Here is a 16,595-nt window from a genome sequence, read left to right on the forward strand (position 1 = left end):
TTCCATGGAGGAAGTGATAACAGTGTCCTGGGGACTACCTTCTCCAGCACTTCACCTTCAGGCAGCCATATGTTGAAGCTATCGAGGATAGATTGTAATTATCATTCTTCAGATTTCATGTTCAGTTATTCTTTTGAAAGCTACACAAAGCAGTTGCTACAATCCCACATACCAGGGGCTTTCTTAAACTTCCTAGATTAAAAGGTTTCTCTGGATCATTTTTGAAAGTACTCACTAGCTAAGGTTAATATATTTCACTGTTTTGAGTGGAAACCATCAAGTATTGTTAAATTTAGTTATGAAGGATAGACTAAGATAGTTAAAAAGTAGACAGAATCTTTCATAAATCAGAGGATATTATCTGATTGTACCATTGGGATTTTCCCAAGTTGGGGATACTTAACATATTCATCCTTATTGAGTGTTAAAAATAATGTTTGCATTAATTATTATTGGGTTGTTATAAGCATTAAATAAACTAATACATGTGCCAGAGCCAAGAAGTCTACAGGTTGTTATTCAATCATGCAGTCTTTAGTCACTCTCTGTTCTGTGACCCTGGAAATTTTTTTTCTTTATGTAATTATTATAGCACTCTAGGTACTGTTTCTTAGTATTAAATGTTTCACTTTTGCTTCCAGCACAAAGGCTTTCAACTGCTAGAAAACATTTATCCACATAGTTTCATTCTTTAATTAAAAAAAAAAACTACCATACAGTACTAACCAAAAAGTAAATTTGAAATAAATGAAATATATAGATATCATGATTGTTTGCAAAATTTATATACACACTATGTTGGAAATGAAAAACAAAATTTAATGAAAATAATTCAAACTGTATTTTGTCAGATTTAATGGTAAAAAGTCAGGTGAAAAGTTTTTGAACCTACAAACATCATTGATACAAATTTGAAAAGACTATCCATGCTTTAAAACTATTGGAAAGGGATAAATCACTCCTAGAAAAGAAGGCTGTATTACGATCTGTGATTATGTCTACTTAAGTGATGAGGTAAAATCAAAGTGGGCCAAGAACACCCCAACCATCAGCAATATTTCCTGTCCCACAGTCTTAACAGTTTTTGCTCTAATTCTGAGAACAGGATCTACCTGACTCCTGCTAAGTGAGCAAGGCAAGAAACCGCCAAGTAGACTGAGCTCAGATATAAAAACTAATCCCAGCCCCACCCGGAGACAGTGAAAATGACTCCTGCCCTCTCCTCTTTTGGGAAGTATTTCAGTAAACTTTCCTTCATGTTTAATTTCTTAACCTTGGGACCTTTTCACAACCCATGCCAACCCTAGCCATTTCTAAATGCCCAACACATGTCAGAGAACCAAAATCCAGGGTAAAAACACATAATTTTTAAGTATTGTGAAGTGTTAGTCTGCATTTTAACTATTTCAATTCACCACTTTAAATCTTCAGTTAAGTCGTTCTGGCCATTGCTCAAATCTATGGTAATTTAGAGAGAGGCAGAAAAATTCAGCAAAAGGTTTAGAGTCTAATGTGGCTGAACAAAGTATAAAAATACCAAGAATCACTCGTGATTGTTGAATATATTAGGATTTTCTTGTATATCTGCAACGACTGTTTGAGTTTATATTATTTTAGTATTATTGAAAGAGAAAGCTAGGATCGGAAAGCTTATGGTAAGGGGATATTCAGATACTGACAAAATTATGTTATAAAATATAAACAATGAAAACTAGTCAGTATAAAGTATGCATAGTCTACTCATTAAAAAGTACAATCCTTCACCTGAGATTAAGTTAAATTCAGTATAATTTGTCTCTCATTTGGGGAGTTTACTCTAAATTCTTAAAGAATATGACAATCAATACTGTTTTTTGTTCTACGTTAAAAAGGGGGGGGGGATTCTGAGGCCTCTCAATTTTCAATCATGCTTGTCCAATTCTCCTGAAGTCAGGTAACTGGTATCTCAATTGACTAGAATGTGAAAATGTAGAAGAAAAGAGAATCATCATAAAGGAAAAGATAGTTTTTTTACATGAGGATTAATAGTTTGATCATTTTCAACTTAATCAATTTGTTATTTCATCAATTGCCATACAATCAACCAAAAGTTATATAATTTTCTTCTTTTTGGATGTGTTTAAATGGCTAATTTTATTGTGTTTATCTTATAAACATTTTTACATTTGTTTGTAAAATATTTGCAAGTATTTATTTATTTATTTTTCAATAGAACTGGAGTATAGTTCAGAGGAGTGCCCCAGACAGAATTTGGGACAGAACAGGCAGATTTACTGAAACACACTGGTAAGCAGAGCCGCAGGTGATTCAGAAGAGGTCTACTGCATCCTATGTGGGTCAGCTCCCTGGCTCGGGATGGAAAACAGGCCTTTGCAATGATATTGCTGAGACTTAACCCCTAGGTTACTAGAAAGGAACTATCTATATTGTTTTTAATAAAAAAAATCAGAATATTGCATGTCAGTCAGGGGGGACGTGAAACACTGTGAAACTCTGAATCTTCATTTTGGGGAAGGAAGAAATGAAATACCAATTGGGAAGGTTTGGCCAGTGAGAGTAAATAATGTGGTAAATTCAAGTTACCAAGGAAATACAAAATAAAAAGTGCTATCTAAAGATATATGATGGAAGTAGTGATAGGTAGAAGAAACTGAATGTATAAGGAGGGAAATACCTGAAAATGAATAAGTAAAAGAGTATTCAAGCTGAAAAATCCAGTCCACACACTCTAAAATCTAAGTCAATTGTTTTATCTAAGGTCACAAATAGATGTAAAATTTGATTCACAATATGCATGACAGGGTTTGTTCCACATTTTCGTCTTTGTGGTTACAGATAAGCTGAATGTTCACCATGAGACATACTATAATGCAGTGATTTAAAATTGAGTGCAACATTCAGACTCACCGAGTTCAAATCTCATCTCCACTACTTACCAACAGTATGATTGTATTTTTGTTTTTCCATTGTTTTTCCTATCCATTAAAGGATCCTAACAACTGGCTATACCTCAGAGTTTTTATGACTACCTTCATACGTAAATTGTTCAGCATTGTGGGCCCTCTTAGGTAATAGTCTCCTGTGACTCCTTAGGTGATAAACATATCTCGGTAGCTAGAGGTAGCAATATATTTCTCACACAGTCTGAGGAGCTAGAAGTTTTTCATCTCCTAGGACTATATTGTGCCTGGAAGTTTAGGAGAGACTCTTTTTTAATCGCATACCTCATGCTTCAACATTTCTGTACTTAGGGACACCATACTTCTTTCCGCCTCCTCCTCCCATCATGGCTTCTCCTCTGTATCACTGTATGACACCTTTTTCTGCCTGTGATCTATCAAGATAGGGTGATGCTGTACATGGCCTACTCTGATAGTCAAGGGCAATTTCCCCATCACAAAATTCTCAGTTAAGTGTCTTTACAAAGAGTTTGTTTTTTTGTTTGTTTGTTTTTTAGTAAAATAAGATTCACATATTCCAGAGATTAGGACTTGCTATGTTCAAACAATCATTTAATTTACTAAAAAAGAGTATGACGCATGCTACTGTATTTCTTGTTTGGGGTTCTCTCTTCTGCTCCTTTTTAAGCACCTCATCACATGTAATCTTTCCAACTGCATGATAAACATTGTTTAGCAGGAAAGTTTTCGCCTAAGTGTTTCTTTTATATATCACCAGTGCAACATTGGGATTTCCTTTCACAGTTGTTTAATTTCCTTCAGAAATGAGGCTAATCTCAATGATGTCAAGCATTAGGCTAGCCATTATTATTATTATTTTTTTCAAAAAGGAAATCAAGAATAACTTCCACAGGAATCACTGTCCGGAACTGTAAATGGCAGAAGAACTTTTTTTCCAAAGATTCTAGTCTCCCTTAGTCTTTGTAGCTGATACTATAAAAGTCACAGAGCACACACCAATTAGAGTATTTCATTAATCTAAAAGGTACATTTTTTATACTTTTTTTGACATAGACATCACCAAATTTTATCTAGTGTAAGGATATGATTTCACCAAAAATCCAACTAATTTTAGTCCTTACTATCTCACCTAAGAAAAACTTAGAGATACTCATTTTTTTCTTTCTTCTTGAGCAGTTCATCTTATTATCATTCATATTTTTAAATTGAGAAATCATATCACCACTGAGTTGTATTATCAACACAATTTATCAGAATACGGATGGAATTTGTCATGGCGGCTAAACTTTTTCATGCAATACTAATATCTTTAAAGTATAAATCACCTTTGGTTAGGGCATTAAAAGTATATTGATTTTTTTCTCAAGTAAATGTAAACTCTTTCTGAAATATACACTCTAACAGAGTGGGAGCACTCTACATAATCAGGAGTAGCATACCATTCTCCTCGATGCTGAGCTTCTACTACTTTAAAGAGTGAAAATATAAACTAGAGCAAGACATCCTGAATTGTCATTACAGTACACACCCCTTATGTGCTGTGTGATTTTTAAAATTACTTACTCTCTCTGTGCTTCATTTCCCTAACTCAGTAAAGTGAATTTTAGCAATACCCATTTTATAGGTAGTAAAAGAGCATTAACATAGGTAAACTAATAGAAACTAATAGATTATTTGTAAATATTAAAGAGCTATAATGTTTACTAAGTTCAATGCCTGCATCCTTTACCTGCATCATTTCTTGAATTAGAAACCTCATTTTCTGAGAGAAAATCAAATCCCACCAACTGCTTTTAGCTGTGGTTTCTATTAAGCATGTCTGCTAAAACCCAAAGGTGTTCCCTATCAGTGAGGTTTTAGCATTCGCTTAGAATCCACATAGCACAGATGCTCACTGTGTCATTCAAAACATTTTTAACTTTCCCTTCATTTTTCACTGTTCACCACTAGGCTGTTCACCACTCTGCAACTACAGCAAGTCTCTTGCCTTAGTGTTTAACACTAAGGCATAAGCAATAGCACCCAGAAGTTTCTTGCACATTATCTGACCAAAATCTACGAACTCAGTGTTCTCTGGAGCAGTTAACAAAAATAAGGAAATTCAGTCTTTCTTTGTTAAATTATAATGTAATCTAATGAGCTATCCCTAAAGATGACTTCCTACTCATCTGGGAGTTTTTGTTTTGTTTGTTTGTTTTTGTTTTAAACCATCATAGATCTTAATTTTAGTCATGGGGGAAAAATCAATTCAATTAATTATTACAGTTTTCTTCACTTCCACTCAGTATCACCTCTGTATCTTTCTGAAGAGATTTACTCTAAAGATCTATGGTTTACTTTGCAAGGCTCTCTGTCTCTGTACATATTACATATAGCTTACATATATGTAAATCAGCACAGTCGGAAAGTTAACAGCGAGAAGCACCGTTTTCTATTTTGTATAGAAGATAGTGGTACAAAACTCGAAAATATCCTCATCAACTCCAGCAAGTATTTAGTTAAGAGAATTATGCCATAATCTCCAGGATGTTCAAATGAGCCATCCCACCAGCTTTAGACTCACAAGGTTAGAACCACTGTAGCATGTATTCCGAATTGAACAATAACCTTACCGTTAGCTGGGGAGCACTGTATCCCCTTTCTTTGCAGTCATCCCAGGCCAGGTAGGTTCACTGTTGGTTATCTAAGATGAAAAAATAATTCTGGAGCTTTTGGTAGATGGCTACAGTCGTTCACGCTGAATCATGGGCAGAGCAGCTTTCTCCTTCCGCATTCCTCTTCAGAGGCAAAGGGATGTGGCGCTTTTATACCTATCGGTGGGGCAGGGGTTGCCCCCATATTTGCATATATCCACTTCCTGTGCTTTCTGGGCCTAAGGTGTCCGCAGTCGCAGGAGACTTGCAAGACCACACGTGTGAGCAATGGAGCCTAATGGGCTAATGGAGGGACGAATGCTTTTTAACACATAACCCTACTTCCCTGGAGCTACAGAAGGGCAGGTGCACACACAGGCATCTGCATCCTCCCAGCTGAATCAAGTCCCGCACAAATGTGTTCTTGGACACAGAGCTGCAGGCTTAGCCTAAGAGCACCTACTCTAATGTCTGTGAACATTTGGCTAGTAGTCCCTTAGTCAATCATATGGACTGTGTTTAGAACCCAGTATTTTTATGTTTTAAATTGATTTAGTTTTATCTGAGGTAGTGTTTATACACACCCATCAAGTATTGCCACTAGAGTGCACCCAATACCAAAACTCCCAGAGTCCACCTCTATAGTCCATTGGGTTCCCTTCTCTCTGTTCTACATATCTCGACCCCCTTGGAGATGCTTCAGTTCTGTAATCAAATTTCAAGGGTCAGTATTTAAGCTTGTCTTTACCTGGTACTTAGTTTGGTTACTCAATTAAAAGCCCACAACACCAAGTATTACCCAGCCAGGATCCTGCTTAGGTTCTGGGTTCAAGTGGTATGGTCTTGGACTCACTCAGGCATTTTAAAAGAAGTCTTAAACATAAAATCGGTGGGTGTATCACATGTGATCAAATTATTTGTAGTTACTGTGATCATTAATGCAATGACTAATAAAAACTAAGTATAGGTTATAAATCTATATTGTTTAATGATTTTAATGAACTAAACTATGCTTAGTGACTCTGTTGAATTGACAGCAGTGTGTCAAACATGAGAAAGAAGGCTTTGTAAATATGAGTAAATATTCCTAGGGAGGCTTTATGAACATCATACCTTCTTGAACCATGTGTTGCTTCATATCAGTATGTTTGTGTACTTGTAGGTCTCTCTACTTATATCCCTCTCTCCAAGGAGTTCTGTACCTTGTGGTTGAGAACTACAGTGATTAAATGGAAGAATGATAAAATCGCTTAGAATGGAATAATTAACAAAGCCAAATAAATAGAAGGGGGAAATTCGCTGATGTATGGGTTTTATTGCCAGCAAGAATAGCAGCAGGCACAGACAAAGGGAAAAAGTTAAGAGAGAATTTTATCTTCCTGGCCCCCCGCCTCTCCCTCTCTTAGAAAGTAATTCCTTTTCAAGTGGTCTTTGACTTTTTTGTTCCAGTGTAGTCAGCACCTAGAGCACAGCCTACTGATAGTTGTTACTTAATAAATATTTCATTAATGGATGAACTGAAAGACACAAGTAGCACAGAAAAGGCAGAATTTGAAGATCAGAAGATCAGTGTAGCTAAGGACACAGAGAACTGCTCTACTAAAAAAGTGAGGTTGCTAATCTAGGGAATGCCCATTTGTTCCTAAAGTGATATTAACCAATTTGGAGGGAGCTATATTACTATCTAGGATGCAATTACATATAACACCTTGTTAGTAACTGCCTCGACTTAATACTGCAAAACACAGATGCAAATAATGGAACTGATCAAGTTCAAGGTTGTGAAACAATTTCAAAATATGTATTTTATTTGGCTGTTTATTTCTTGCTGGATTGGAATCTCTTATGGACAGCAGTAGTATATCATTCATCTTTGTTTCCTTGTAGAACACAATATCTGATTCAAAGTCGGCATGAATTCATTAATTTAATTGAACTAAATCCCAAGAAACTTTCTCAGTAAGTAGACATCCTGCCAGATCAAATAAAACCTGTCCTAATCTCTGCATGTGAAATATGCTGGTGTTGTTACTTTGTTAAATCTTCTATAAAACAGATGACTTTAGGCAATTCCTCCTTTAATTTGAAAGAACCATAGCATTGACACTAATTTGATTTTTTTGTTTTCCTTCTATAATCCTATCACTTGAGGCAATTTTATCTTGTCAGACTCTTGCCACCCACTCACTGCCTGTCAGCTTCACATAAGATGGTGTCTCAGTGAGAGAAAGAACATTTACACCTCTATGATTTTATCAATTGGTTCAGGAAAGGACCACTTGGAATACAGTGCAGCTTCCCCAGGAGGAGAGAGCTTTGTTCCCTAGTCCCTTGGGGTACAATTTGATTTGTGTTGAAAAAGTATTATCTGTAGGAACCAACTGAGACCAGGAGAAAAATTACGCCACACAATACAGACAGACATAAATATTTAAACCAAAAACAAACAATCAAACACCAATAATGGTGGGAGGTGAGATAATATATAGAAACACAGGGAAGCTTAAAGTATTTTAATTCTTTCACTTCAAAGGCAAGTGAACTAATCTGAGGAGATTTTGACCTAATCAGGATCACGTAGATAAGAAGTGGTAAGAACATGACTATAAATTAGAAGCCATATACCCTACATGCTAAATTAGAAGGACTGTTTCCACTAAGCTAATGGTTTTCAGACCAGGACCTTGAAAATTAAGTTCTGTCAAATATGGTAGACACACAACATATAGTTTATTCAAATGTAAATGAATGAAATTAAGGTCCTTCCTGGTGGTGCAGCCAGATAAAGCACAGCTGTATGGGGCTATCGCAGCCAATGCAGCATGAGTTTGATCCCTGGCCTGGAGAGGTGACCCACGTGGTGCAGCAGACCTCTCCTGACTCACTTGCTGCTCTCCTCAGCTGTGTATTTCAGTCAGCCTGTTTTGCTCCCCACTCTGTCTTTGGTGAATCTCTACCCCTCAGCCCCTCACACATTTGGCCTGCACCCTAGCTCTTGTATGCACAAATAAATCTTTTAAATAAGTAAATTAATGAATTGAATTAAATAAACAATGACAACATAGTTCATCAGTGGCAGTAGCTATATATCAAGAGTCCAATAACCATCAATGACTAGTGACTATTGGCCAGTGAAGGCTGGAACTGTCCATTAGTGCAGGCTGTTCATTTGGACATCGCAGATCTAAAAATCCCTTTGCAGATGGCTAAATACTTAAATAAAGTATTACTATGTGTTTCTCACACATAACATATTTGATTTCCACATGGGATTTCATGTAAGAAAATGGCTTTAAAATATTGTAGATACTGCGACACCATCTTTGTTTTTGTTCCTCCAGCAACAAAGTGACGCTTCTCATAATACACGGTTATTCCACAAAATAAGCATCTGGAGAGTGGGACTATTAACCAAGCATTCCATAGCTGGTGAATGTATCATTTATTAATTGTGTCCATAGAAATTGATGTTACTATAAACATACTACTCCATTTCAACAAAAATGGAATTTTAATAACATTTTATTTTGAAATAACCATCTATTCACAGGAAGTTGCAAAAATGTATACTGTAGGGTCCCAGTGTACACCAATTTTAGCATATTATATAATACAGTACAATATCCAAACCAGGATATTGCCTTAATCCATAGTAGAGTTTACTTGTGTGTATGCATGTGTGTGTGTATGTGTGTGTGTGACTGTACATCTGTGTGTGTAGTTCAATGGAATTTTATTTTGTATTAACTTAATGTAATCACCATCAGTCTGGGTATTTAATGGTGCCGTTACAGGATTCCTTTATGTTATAGTCATGTCCACTTAACCCTTTTCTCACCACAGCAACAAATATCCATACCCACACTATATTATTTAACAATGATTATTTTATGGATGGAATCATTCCAAATGTGCTTGTTGTGATTGATTTATTTTCCACTCAGCATAATTTTTGAAAGGTTCAAGTTATTATGCATATCATCAGTTGCCTTCCTTTTACGGTTGAGGAGAGTTCCATGATATGGACATTGTAGTTGTTAAACCAATCATCTATTGAATTTCGTGATTTGAACTATTATAAATGAGCTTCTATGAACACTCATGTGCGAGCTTTTGCTAAAATCTTTGAATTTTCTATTAATACCCAATAATGTGTTTTCTGGATAGTATGTTGAAGTTATTTTTAGTTTTAAAAGGAACACTGATATTCTTTAAACAGTTATTGTACTTTACATTCAAATCAGCCACTTATAAGTTATCCAGTTCCTTATCAGAATTTATGGTTTTAACTACTTTTTAATATTTCTGATTGCTGTGCAGTGATATTGCACTGATTTTAATTTGCATTTCTTTAAGGGCTTACAATGTTGAAAATCTTTTCATGTGCTCAATGATATTTTGGCTACTTCTTAAAGAATGTATTTTATTGGTAACTTGGGACTTAATATAAACATTATAAATTAACAGAATTTATTTCATACTTAATATACATACTTAAACCTAATGAGATATATAAGTGCAACTTTTAAATACCCCCATATTCACTGTATTGTGCTATTTATGCACACACATATGCATGTGTGTATGTGTGGGTATGTGCATTTACATGTCACAAATAACAAAAATGCCTTGTTATAATTTTTATTTGATATAATTTGAAGTATTTGCCAAAAACTGTGAGAAAATAGGAAATCAGTTTGTTTCATTGTTCTTATTCATTCCTTCCCATTCTTTTAATTTGGATTAAAATACCAATTAGTTTAATTTCCTTATTCGAATACAGAATTGCACGGCTATCTATTTTTCTGTTAATGTAAATTATATTACAGTTCTATGTTATATTTACATGCATATAATTTTATAAAATCACTTTATAAAATCACTTTGTAATCAGATAAGGTAGCAACATATGCATGTATACCATCTTTAATATTTACATATTAACTTTACTGTTAATATCATCAGTTTGCTTCCTTTTAAGGTTGAGGAGAGTTCCACGCTATGGACATTGTAGTTGTTAAGCCACTGGGGTCACAAGCTTTTATTGAGAAAAGCTCCTTCATTATTTAAGTAGGCCTATAAGGATAACATTCTCGATTTGGAAATGTTTCATTTTACATTTGCAAAGATATTTTTACTGGATATAAAATTATTGGTTGACAACTATCTATCAACATTGTAGATATGTCATCTTTTTGCCTTTTAATTTACATTATTTATACTAATGCATCCACTGTTAATGTTATTGGTGTTCCTGTAAAAGACCACTCATTTTCTTATTGCTAATTTAATTTTTTTCTTTGTCATTGGCTGTGAATAATTTTGCTATGTTATGCTTGGGTCTGGATATTTTTGAATGTTTACTAAATGTGATCTTCATGGCTCTATATGTTAACGGTTTCCATCAAGTTTGAGAATTTTTCTGTTGTTGGTATCTCAAAACTTTTATTTTTTCTGTTATTTCACTACACATATTTTCATGTACTTAGTGATGTTCCATATTTGTCTTATACTCGATCATTCTAATTTGTCTCAATCTTTGCATTGTTTAATCACAGAATTCACTTCCAAGGTCACTGATTTATTTTCTATCAATTCAAACTTTCTCTTGAACCCTTCTAGTGAAATTTTCTTTTAGTCGCTGTGCTTTTTAAATCCAGATATTTAGAGTTTCTGTTGTACATGCCATCTCTTCATTCATATTATCTCTCTGATAGGACATTATCATTTTAGAAACTTTCCTTCTTAGAATATAATCTAATTATTTGAAAATAGTCATAATGACTGTTGTGATCTTTGCCTGCAAGTATAGGACCATCTTAAGAGATTTGTTGATTGTTTTTCCACATTTCTATGACTCTCTGTTTTGTATTTTGACAGGTACATTTAAAAAAATTAATTTTGTAGGTTACATGCTATAGCAAATCCATGTACGTCAAGCAGAGCTGCTGTTGTTGTTTGTTCATTTACTTAATTAAATAGGGTTATTATAGTGAAAGACAACCTGTTAGCACCAAGTCAAGGCTTTGATACCATTACTTAGAAGACGTGACCTTTAGTATTTTCACACAACAGAAAAACAAATTGCATTGGTTTTGCAAGGCTATTTTGATTATTTTTTTTGCCACAAATAGTCTGTTAATTTCTCTGTTAATTTTTTTTTTTTGTTATCTATGAAGATGGTAGCTCCATTGGTTGATGACTGATATTTCCATTGTTTTAGATGTGTCATTGAGGACAACTTGCTCCATTGTCAGCCTGAATTAAATTTTGATCCTCATGTAGAAGTAGTTTAAAGCACATAAAACTCAACAGTAAGCAAGTTTTGAGAGAGAGAAATACAAAAACTGTGTTTTTTTTTCACTAATATATGGTACATAAAAATAAAACAAATGTATAAACTATGTAAAACAAAGACAAACCTTGGCAATATAAAAACAAAGTAGTGTTTACCAGGAGGGCAAGAGTTGATGGGTAAGTAAATCTAGTAAAAGGGGCCAACTCTGTATCAGTTGACAAACAAAAGGAAGTGTATACAGATGTTGATTTAAAACACTGTGTACAGGAAGCTTATAAGATGTTAGAAAACATCACTTCAATAAAAATGTAGTTATGTTCAACAATGAATAATATCTTTCTGATTGAATGAATTAATCTCCAAAAATAAATACAAATTATCCCCCAATATTCTGATGTTTCTGTAGAATAACATATCTACAACATCCATTATTTATTTCTCATAATTCTTCTGGCAAGGCTAAAATATAAAGGGCAATCTGCATCTGTAAATAATGAATAGGTGATGTATATTAATTTAAAGTTTAACAATATTTGAAAGGGATTAATTTTTAACATAGCAGTCACCATGTTTACATAAGCAATATTTAATTTGAGATGGTAAATGTTTTAAAAAGACATCATCTATCCAACTGTTCATTATTTGTTTATTAGCTCTAATACTTCAGAGAATTAGAAATTAAATGGCAAACACCTGCCTCATGTTGTTACTTTTAATTTTCACAGTGTTAATAGCATTCAAGATACACATTTTCTCATAATGATTTGAAGTTTTTAAAAAGTTAGACATTTGTTAGGTAGAGACCAAAAATTAGAATCTAATAGTCCAATCAATACAAGAGTTCAGTCATCTCATATGGTTATCGACTGCTTTTTGCCTACCATATATTAAACTCCTGGACGTGGTACAAACCAAATACAAAAATACCTGCCTTTGTTTGGTTATATATTTATGTGTTGGACGGGGTCATACAGTTAGAAAATGAGTGAATATGTAGTACATTATGCTGCACGACAGAAACTTACATAATTATGGAATTGTACAGCAAAGGTAGACATATTTGGGGGAATTACTTACATTTTAAGTAGGCCTGTAAGGGACTCTCACTGGTAAGCAGGCATACACCGATACTAAAGAAATTATTGAGAGGCTACCTGGGGAAAGTTTGTTTCAGGTGTAAGAAAGGGCAAGTGTAAAGATATAAATCAGGAGCCTTTCAAACGAACCAGAAGTAAGCTATGTGAATGGTGACAAATAAGTATGGGAGAGAGTGTTAGGGTGGTAATCTGATAATAAAAAAGCGGATTGTTATGTCCCATAGTTCTAAATCAGCCATTTTAGGAAACTCTGGAGACCAAAGAGAAATGCAGTCTATCAGAAGCCACCAGCTCCTACTCACAGCCCTGATCAGAAAGATGAACTGTCACTCCAAGGGCAACTATTTCTGTCACAAGTTCCAGAGTTGTAGGTCATAGGATAAGGAGGAAAAATATCATGAGGGCAGAGAAAATCATACATATTCTCATAAAAATTTGATTTTATGTGAAATTGAATGTGAATGGATTCAAGCCTAAGGGCTCTGTTAAAAACCACAGGGATTTCCATGACAATAAACAACAGGGAAGCTGGTAGCTCTAAATGGGCAGTAAGCAAAATCATAGGTCCACTAATTTTCCAGACATAGCCAGGGAAAGGGCAGTCAAGAAAAGCTAGGTTAGAACAGAACCCTCAGGCAGATTTCAGAGTTATTCTTGCATAGGAATTTGAATTTTATTAGAAGAAAGGAACTGTTTTCTCCCAGGGTATTATTAGAAACAATAGCAAAAGCAAGCAGCAAGGCTTGAAAACTAATATTTGGGTGTAATTTCAACAAAGACAGAGAACTTTACAGAGAGAAGAGATGAGTCAAAAAAAAAAAAAAAAGTCAAAACAAACCTTTCAAAAACAATGCCATCTCAGGGTTTTCTGACAAGTCCAATGTCTTGTTTTCTGAAGGAAAAGCATCCGAGTTTTTATTCTGTGGGGGAACCTATATATCATTACAATCTTGCAGCTAGATCAGTAAGTAAGTCAACAAGCAAGTAACAATAAAAAATCCAGGGAAATAGATTGTCTATAAATATAATATGTTATCTAAGATATAAAATCTAGGAAGTATGGTATACAAAGAGACAGAAAGTGCAACCCATACAAAGAAAAGAAAAGCATGCATCAGAAATTGTCCAGTTGTTGCATTTCCTAGGCAAAGACCTTAAAATAGCCACTTTAAATGAAAACAATAAAAAGTAAAGGAAGCTCTCATGGCAATGTATTATCAAAAACTTAATGTGGCAAAGGAATCGACTGACCAGTAGATAGGCTAGGAATATACAACCCAAAGGAAAGAGATATCAATTGTTGAAAGAAATACCAAGTTTCAGAGGTATGTTTCCCTATTAGTCAGAAAGACAAACATATAATGTGCACCATGTAGAAAAAAAAGATAGAGGTAAAGAAAAGTTATTAAGATGACACTAGTTGAAAACACGTAAGTATAAATAGTCTACATATTAATACAGTTCAACAATGACCAACTTGTATAAAGAGATTCTAAAGTCAAACATATCAGTAAAAATATAAAAAAAACAAGGACAACTAATCTTGAAATCGACAAGACCATACCAAGTGTTAGAATAACATACATGAGAATCCCAGTTAAAATTACAGCAGATTTCTTATCAAAAATTATGAAGGGCAAAAGTTAGTCATTATCCCTATAAAATAAATTTCTGTAAGATATGTTCAAAGTCGTTGAAATAAAAGTTCCTATCAATAGTATCATTCATAACAATAGCAACATTGACTTTCAAAAATTAAAGTGAAATAATGAAGACATTTCAAAATAAAAATAGATAATTTCTTGATAGCAGACCCACTTAAAGGAAAGCTATGCAAATGGTTTTGGCAAAAAGTAAGAGGCAACAGATAATAATAATTTACACATATATACACATACAGAGTTCACCAGTAAGGATAATTATGCTTTTTAAAAAGACATGAAATTTTTCTTCTTCTTGTATCTGCTATAAAAACCATTTAGATAGATGATAGGTAGCTAGATGATATATATTTTTTTTCTGTAGCAATCATCTATCACTCTACACTGAGTGAGCACTAATATAAAATGATAAATGAATATTTTTCTAATTTACTGACACTATAAATTATTGAATAAACTACAGTAAAATACCATTGTAATACTCATACCACAGAAGTAGCAAATTTTAAAAATATGTTCATACTTATTGCAAAAAAGCTATGTGCCTTTTTGTTTTAGTAATGGGATTGTATATCTCCTTAAATGCGATCAAAACTCTGCTTATATGATGTGGTTATGACACTTCTGGGAGATGGGGAAATGTGCCATAACCTAAGACAGGAGACAAACATTTCTATAGCATGACTTTTAAAACATTTCTATGTCTGACATTTTCCAGGAGAGGTAAGTATAACTAATCAGAACATACCAAGATTTGGAATAAAGGTAAAAACAGACTTTCGATAGTTGTTCCTTTTGTTCGCTTTATTCCTTTCTTCAAATAGTAACATCTAAATGGACAATACATCAACCAATGACATTAGAAGTGGAACTTTATGAATTCTTAAGGTTAATACATTGGTTGTACTTTTTAAAGATCTTATTTTAGTGTTGTATTAATTTCCATCCCTTTAAAATTTTATAGTTTTCTTGATTAAACAATTTACTTCTTATAAAATCTTAACCAGATAATGTCAAATTCATTCAAATTAACTAATTTTTAAAAAGGAAACACTGTGAAATACTTATGGGTGTGTCTGCATTCTTAAAGGATATTGACTTTTCACACATCTAATAAAACGGAAGGAGAAACTCCTGAAACTGTCTGCTGACTGCTTTGCTCTGGGAATATACTTCATTGCCCAGTATTTTCATGCAATCAGAATTGTATGCTGATCTTCATTATCTTGCCTGAATCTCATTCTACTTCATGACTTCTATTTCTACCAAGATGTCATTATTGAGAATTGTCATATTTGTCTTTTTATGATCCATATCTATCAGTTCCCTTTTCAAAGTTGATTTCTTAACATTCCCTGTTTTCTAATGTATACTTTTAACTTGATTGCCTTGTATTAAAGGCACAAACTTCCAATTTTGCAGTAGCTTTCCAGCTAACACTTCTTCCTCTAATTTTCCTTTTCTTCAGATGTCTTTATTCCACCAAAAATCATAAAATTTTACTGCTTTCACTGCCATTTCTCACTAAAAAAAAAAAAAAAAAAGTAGGCCCTCCCTACACAATAGCTTTATCTTATTTTATAATTGAAGGCAAACACAGCCCCTGTGCGTCTGGCAGTTACTCCTCTTCTGCATGTATATAAAAAAAAATTAAAAAAAAAAAAAAAAAAAGTTGTTGGGTCCATACTATCTAGATTAAGTCCAAACTCTTTATATCACTTTCAATACCCACCTTTCTCCCCTCCCAAATTTGATGAGAAACTACTTTCCTTGCTCTCCTATATCACCTTTGCATAAATATTAACTCCTTTTAGCCTTATTCGAGTAATTCCCTGCATTTAATTTCTACTTTGGTGTCACACATTTTCTCATTTCATGTCTTCCTTGCTGTCACTTCCTCCCCCCACCCCCATCAGCCTATTCTTTGATGTCATAACTTATTTGGAGGGGCATTATGAACAACTCATTTTATCCTAATTTTTCTT

Source organism: Condylura cristata, unplaced genomic scaffold (assembly GCF_000260355.1).
Source record: "Condylura cristata isolate star-nosed mole 26May11 unplaced genomic scaffold, ConCri1.0 scaffold00018, whole genome shotgun sequence".
NCBI lineage: Eukaryota > Metazoa > Chordata > Mammalia > Eulipotyphla > Talpidae > Condylura > Condylura cristata.